This window comes from Phaethon lepturus, unplaced genomic scaffold (assembly GCF_000687285.1).
Source record: "Phaethon lepturus isolate BGI_N335 unplaced genomic scaffold, ASM68728v1 scaffold30840, whole genome shotgun sequence".
NCBI classification, from domain to species: domain Eukaryota; kingdom Metazoa; phylum Chordata; class Aves; order Phaethontiformes; family Phaethontidae; genus Phaethon; species Phaethon lepturus.
In genome coordinates, this window is record NW_010510388.1 from 26,977 (window position 1) to 33,101 (window position 6,125).

The following is a 6,125-nucleotide window of genomic DNA, read 5'->3' on the forward strand; positions in this document are numbered from 1 at the left end:
AGAAATCCCAGGTAAGAAGTTTGCATGACAAACTTTAGTCAAATGTATACTCCTTTGAATTAAAACCTGGCCTGAGCCTCTTGTAAGTCCTTGCCTTGGTCCAGGTCCTGCAAGCATCCACATCTCCTGACCACTTGCGCAAAGCAGTTGGCGTGGCTTGTGTTACTCCTACTTGGCATAAGTCTGCTACAGTTGTGTTACAAGAGGCTCAGGCATCACAGAGCTTAAAGGGATTAAATGGATATAGTTTTGGGGTAAATCTGAGTACCGGTCATATGCTGAACTTGATGGTAGCGTTAGCCAGGCTGGGAACTGGCTGGTTGATGTGCAGCCCTATCAAGAAGGACACAGTTTAAAGATGAGCCAACATTGTGAACAAGGCAAACTATGTGCTGGGCTGCGCTATGAAGAACATTGCCAGCAGATTGAAGGAGATTAATACGTTCTTCTACCCTTTGGTGCCCTCCCACTTCAAAGGGGTTGCGGAGAAGCTGAGGGGGCCCAAACCTGCTGACCACATTCAGTGTGTGAGAAAAGCAGTAGCAGTGAGTTTGAGACTTTTTCAGAGTACCACAAAGTGAAAACTGAATGTGTCCCAGCAAGCACAAAGTCTGGGAATTTCCCCTTCTGTGGGAATGGAGGCTTTAAACATGTATCTTCCTTATCTTAAATGCCTTCTCAGCAAGCCTGCCTGTACCAGTGGGATTCGTCCACCCAGGTCTGGTGGCATCCTTGGAAAAAATCAGCTTTTGCATAATCAGCCTCAATAGTGGGTGGGTGGTTAGGAGGGTGCCTAAAGCTTGTGGGATCAGGTTGGTTTTGTTTGTTGTCTTGTTTTGGGATTTGTTTTTTTTTTCCTTTTTTTTGGAACAACAGTGTATTTCTCCTGCCAGCAAGGAGGTAAACATCTCTTCCACCTTGGAACTGTGCAGCCTGCACTTCTGTTTTTCTTCTGGCTCCCACACTTGGCTTTCTGTTGTTGTTGCTGCTGGTGAGCTTAATTTCAGAGATGTGCCAGGCTTAGCAGACAGATCCAAATTTAGGTGTCTCTTCCTTTAAACAGAACAGAAGGTCTACAGAAGGCGTTTTTTTAGGATATGTATTCAGAATAGCTAATAGCAGAGGCTTATTGGCTGTAAATGAGACTGCACAGCATCCTTGGACCCAGCTGTGGTGAGCACTTGGCTTTTTTATTTTCTTTTATGCCTTCATTTCTTGCCATGGTGATGGCCCTAGGTGGCAGCGGTCCCAGGGAGAAGTTGGGAGCAGAAGCCTCCAGCCAGGATTGATGTGGGACTAGCATTACTTTACCTCTCAAGGCTCTCTACTTCTGGCTGTCTCTGGGCTACCCAGGCCTGTTTCCTTTCTTATGTCCTGGTCTCCTGATGCATGTCTTCTCTTCTTCATAGTCCTAATAAAATGCAGGTGCAGTGAGTTTTATTCCAGCCTGGAAGAGAAAGATGTTTCCTGAGCAGAAGATGGCATAAGAGGGTGGAGCACAGATAATTTCCCTCATGCAAACCTACCTTTATAGGTACTGTAGCCAGGAGGGCTGTATTATGTGGCTCTTAGGCTGCTTTGAATTGCAGAACGATTGGAGATAGGAGCTGGAGCATTTTAAGAATTGGAGAGAGATTTCTGGCTTGTTTGGATGGAGTTGAGAAGCATGAGGGAAAGGACTGAAAATGACAGGCTGGTGAGAAACTTAACGTGGCATATAACTAATAGCAACGCACATGTGATCTTTTATGTGTGTTTAATTTTATTTTAAAATGGGCTGGCAGTTAACTACTTATTACTTGAAGTCCTTTATGTCTTCAGGTTTAACTTCTAAACCATAAGGGAAGTCACAGCTCTCTACAGCTGACTAGAAGCACATTTTAAAAGATAGCTTGCAGTTATTTAACTTTGCCTATGTTCTTCAATAATACAGCAATGGTAAATGTATAACTCCAGGAGCCTACTTGTAGGTGTGTCTGGTTATTGTATTTCTTTCTTCTTAGATTTTTAAGTAGCTAATATTTGGGTAAGCAAAAGCTGAGCAGAGGTATTATGTTATCATTAGTTGCTTTATTTAATACTCAAGCCTCCTTCACTTTTTTCATTAAAGGGATTTGAGCCTGACAGCCTGCTGGGTTGCATAAGGGCTGTGCCAGGTGAGCAGCACCCTGTGCCACAGCTGCCAACTGCGTAATGCACCCACCTTCCTCTCTTTCCAGAATACTTGTCTGGCTCAGGAAATGTCTGTATTTGGACCTGGTTTGGGTCTTGTGATGGTTCTTTATGTGGCTTCTTGAACACACATGTTCAGTCAGAAAAATGAAATAAGCTTTGAATCTTGCCTCACATGCTGCGAATCTGTGGGAGGAAGATGGTAGTAGCTACGTGAATGATTTCCAGCATTGCATGTAAGTCTTGGGTGGAATTAAACTGCTATAAAATGAGCTGCTGCCACGGGGAGCAATGTAGTAATGATTGCAGGGTGCTGAAGAATTCTTAGTCAGGATTTGGGAGAATACTCACCTGGACCATTACCACTGGTGCCTTCGTTTCTTGTTTTTGTACCATGATGTTCCTGCTCCTGGCCTTAACATCAGTGAGTGGCACATGGGAAGGAGCTAAGGATGCTTTTAGGACTCTGAGGCATTTTGCTGTGGTGATAGATGGCAGAAATGACTCCTGAACTGCCCTTTGTGAGGACTCTCACCCTTCCACTTGACACCAGTTGCTCTGTGCTGCTTCTACCTGTGCTGAAATGATTGCTAGTGAGGGATACAGTTGTGAAAAGGAGCTGGGAGTGTGGCTGCCTTGCTTGAGATGGGAGTTGGGGTAGGTCAGGTAAAGGAACAGAGGCTCAGAGTCCTTGCCCTAAACTTCAGGCTCTTCAGTGGAGTGTGAAGGGTATAGGGCTGTTGATGGTCTCCAGGCATGTCTCAAGGGTAATTCTTTGCACGAGTAGCTGGAATAAGATTGCATAAATCTGGACCTAAAAGTGTCATCTTTAGGCCATTAGCTCAATCTCCAGCCTAATTCTTTCTATTTTAGGGTCAAATAACTACTTTGCTGGTGTTTCTATCCTCAGTTTATTAAAATTAAAACTATTCTGTTAGATCTCAGCCATTCATTAAGCTAACAAACCAGTACTGATTTTAATTTCTGTGGCTGGAATTTAATTTTGCACAAGCCCTGATGCACAGGAAGCTTACAGACGCTTCTGTGATTGCCTTTCAGCGGGCTTGCTGGTACTTATGCCACGAAACTGTTATTACTAGCAGTGCACACTAATGCCTTCCTGCTTAAACCTGCCTAGGAATCTATTAATGGGGTGGCCTACTTCCAAATTGCAAAGAGAAGCAAAAGCTCATCAGACAATGTAAATTGTGATAATTTCAGCAAATGCTTTCTGTGTAAGGAGATTGATGTTTTAAGTGTCTCAGCAAATAGGTAATAATGATCAGCAGTTCTCTACCATTCTTCATAAAAGAATAGGTCTTTGAAAGAAGCAATTAAGTGCAGCCACCTTCTGGACTGAGCTAATGCAGACTTTTCCCATTGTTCTGTAAGTTAACTATTAGACATACAAGTCATGTTTAATGAGCTTTCTACTTCCAGTTCTGCAAGGAGTCTGCGATGAAGCTGGGGAAATGTGACCAGCATTTATGGCAAGTGCCTACTGCAGCTTTCAAGTTACACTGGACAAAGCTGTGATTTCCTCGTAGTGGAAATGGGATAAACCAGGAGATGAGCAATAATTCTGCAACAGCTGCTGTTCCTGTTGTTCTACTTGCTCATCTTACAGGTAGTGACTGCAGAATGAACATCAGCCAGTTCCCTAATGCAACATATGGAAAAATTTCAGCTTGGATGGCTGTGTACATCCTGACTCTGTAATCATAGATGTGAGGAAGAGATCTAAATTGAAGCTAAAAATGAATGGTCTTACCTAGAAGCTTCAGTTTAGAGGTCCTTTTACTTTGCTGTGGGAGCCGTTATTAGCATAGTCTATATGTTGCTGTAGCCCCTGAAAACTTCACCTGCTCAGCTGCAAGATGATCAAATTTAAAGTCCTGACTGAGTAGGGAAATGCAGGGAACAGTTTCCAGATCCAATGTTCTATTTAACAACAAAACTTAAGTTTCCTGATTGAGTCTGCTCTTGAGCCGATGTAAACTTCTTGTACCTGAAGTGTCCTTTCACAGGGTGATCCTACTTGTGTGAAGAATAGGGATGCTGTTAGCTTCACTTAGTAGACTCAAGGTCCTGCCTTGGAAAAGACAGCAAGCAATCAGTTGTAACCCATGCTGATGCCAGTTATCCTTTTACAGACGTCTGTTTTGTCCCCCTAAGTCAGGTCTCTTCCAGACTAACGAGTCCCAGACTACTCAGTCATTCCTTATAAAGAGCAATATCTTTGATCATTCTTGATGTCTTTCTGTGAGCATATTCCAGCTCTAATTTATCTTGTCTGAGGTGAGAGGACCAGAACCTCATGTAGTATTCAATATGTGAATTAGCTGTGGACTTATAATGTCATATTCCCTACTCCACTGTGAGCTCCTAATGAAACTTCATGCCTGATCTCCTTTCACTGGGAACTGACCACTTACTCCTATCCTGTTTCCTAACTTTTAAACAAATTATTTTTATAAGGATTTCCCTTCTTATCCTGTGGCTTTTAGCTTACCAGAGCTTTAGATGAAGGTCTTTGTCACAACTCTCCTTGAAATCCAGATTATGTGAGGTAAATCACTTTTATCCATACAGTTGCTGAAATATTTCAGGGACTCCAAGAGGCTGGAAAGGCAGGCCTCCCCCTTACAAAGCTGTCTTGACTCTGCAACAAGCTTGTATTTATGTGGATATCTGTTGTCCTTTATTATAGATTTCACAAAGTTGCCAGATAAAAATATTAGTCATATAGGTGTGTAGTTCACTAGACTTTCCCAAAAATCTTTTCTAAAGGCTTCACATTTGTCACTTTCCAGTAACCCAGCTATCTCAACTATGAGTGTTCTTAAAATTCTCAAGCGAACACATGGTCCTGATTTGTTACTGTCCCTTTTTCCTATTTGTACCAGGAGTCCTCCTTTGATCATTGAAATTTCAGATAAATCCTGAAAAGGCTCCACTGTGAAAACCTCCCCAGTTTCTCTTTGTGTTTTCTCTTGCAATTAGATCTATGCAGGTTTTAATGGGTATGGTTTTTGTTAGTTACTTAATACAACCTTTAGATTAATTCCTGCTATAAAGAATATCAAGAGACTAGCGATGTTTCTTTCCCTTATTTGTCACATTTTGATTTAACATAATTTCAATTCTCTTTGAAAGGAGAGAAAAAAAACCCAGACAAGCATCTCACACTTGGGATGTTTTTTCTTGCTCTGGCAAGACAAAAGGATTTTCAAATTTGGAAAATTACATTTATGTCTCTATACTGACAGATCAGTAGAAAGCTGTTGCTGCTGTAAACGAGAATTACACCCCATAGTTTTCTTCTGGCAAGACAAAGAATACTTTAAGACAGATATGAAGTACTTAAAATGTTCATCGAAGTCACTCCATTGCTCTAAATCTAAGGGGTCAAATTTAAAGAAAAATTAACTGCTGCTGTTTCCACATTCAAGTCAGCTCATCTAGGTATGACTTATTTCTCTCCTGTGTTTACCAGTTCCATCTGATAAGACCATCTATCTTGATAATGATGGGATTGCACTTTTTGCAGGCAGGCTCATGGCTCACATTGGTACTGTGAGGACAGGTTATGGCTTTTCGCATTGATTTCTCTGTGCCATTATAATCTTATGAGCTTGTTTTTATCCCCTGGGGGTATGCAGAAATGCAAATGCCAACCTACACCTCTATTTCTGGAAGAAGCTGAAGCCAGTGAATTTTGTATGGAACTAAATGTCTCTCCATCTCATCTGTTGTAACATGGAGTCTTCAAAATGGTACCCAAATCAGGCAATTAGCAGCAGGTAAATGACATTTCAGCACACGGCAATTGTTTTGCCTCTATTCTAATTTCAAATTGCAACATTTTGGTTGTGTTTTTTGCAAGTCCAAATGGAACAGTAAATACTCAGTTGCCAACTAGTGAAAAAGCGTGCTCTAGGCTTCCTGAGCTG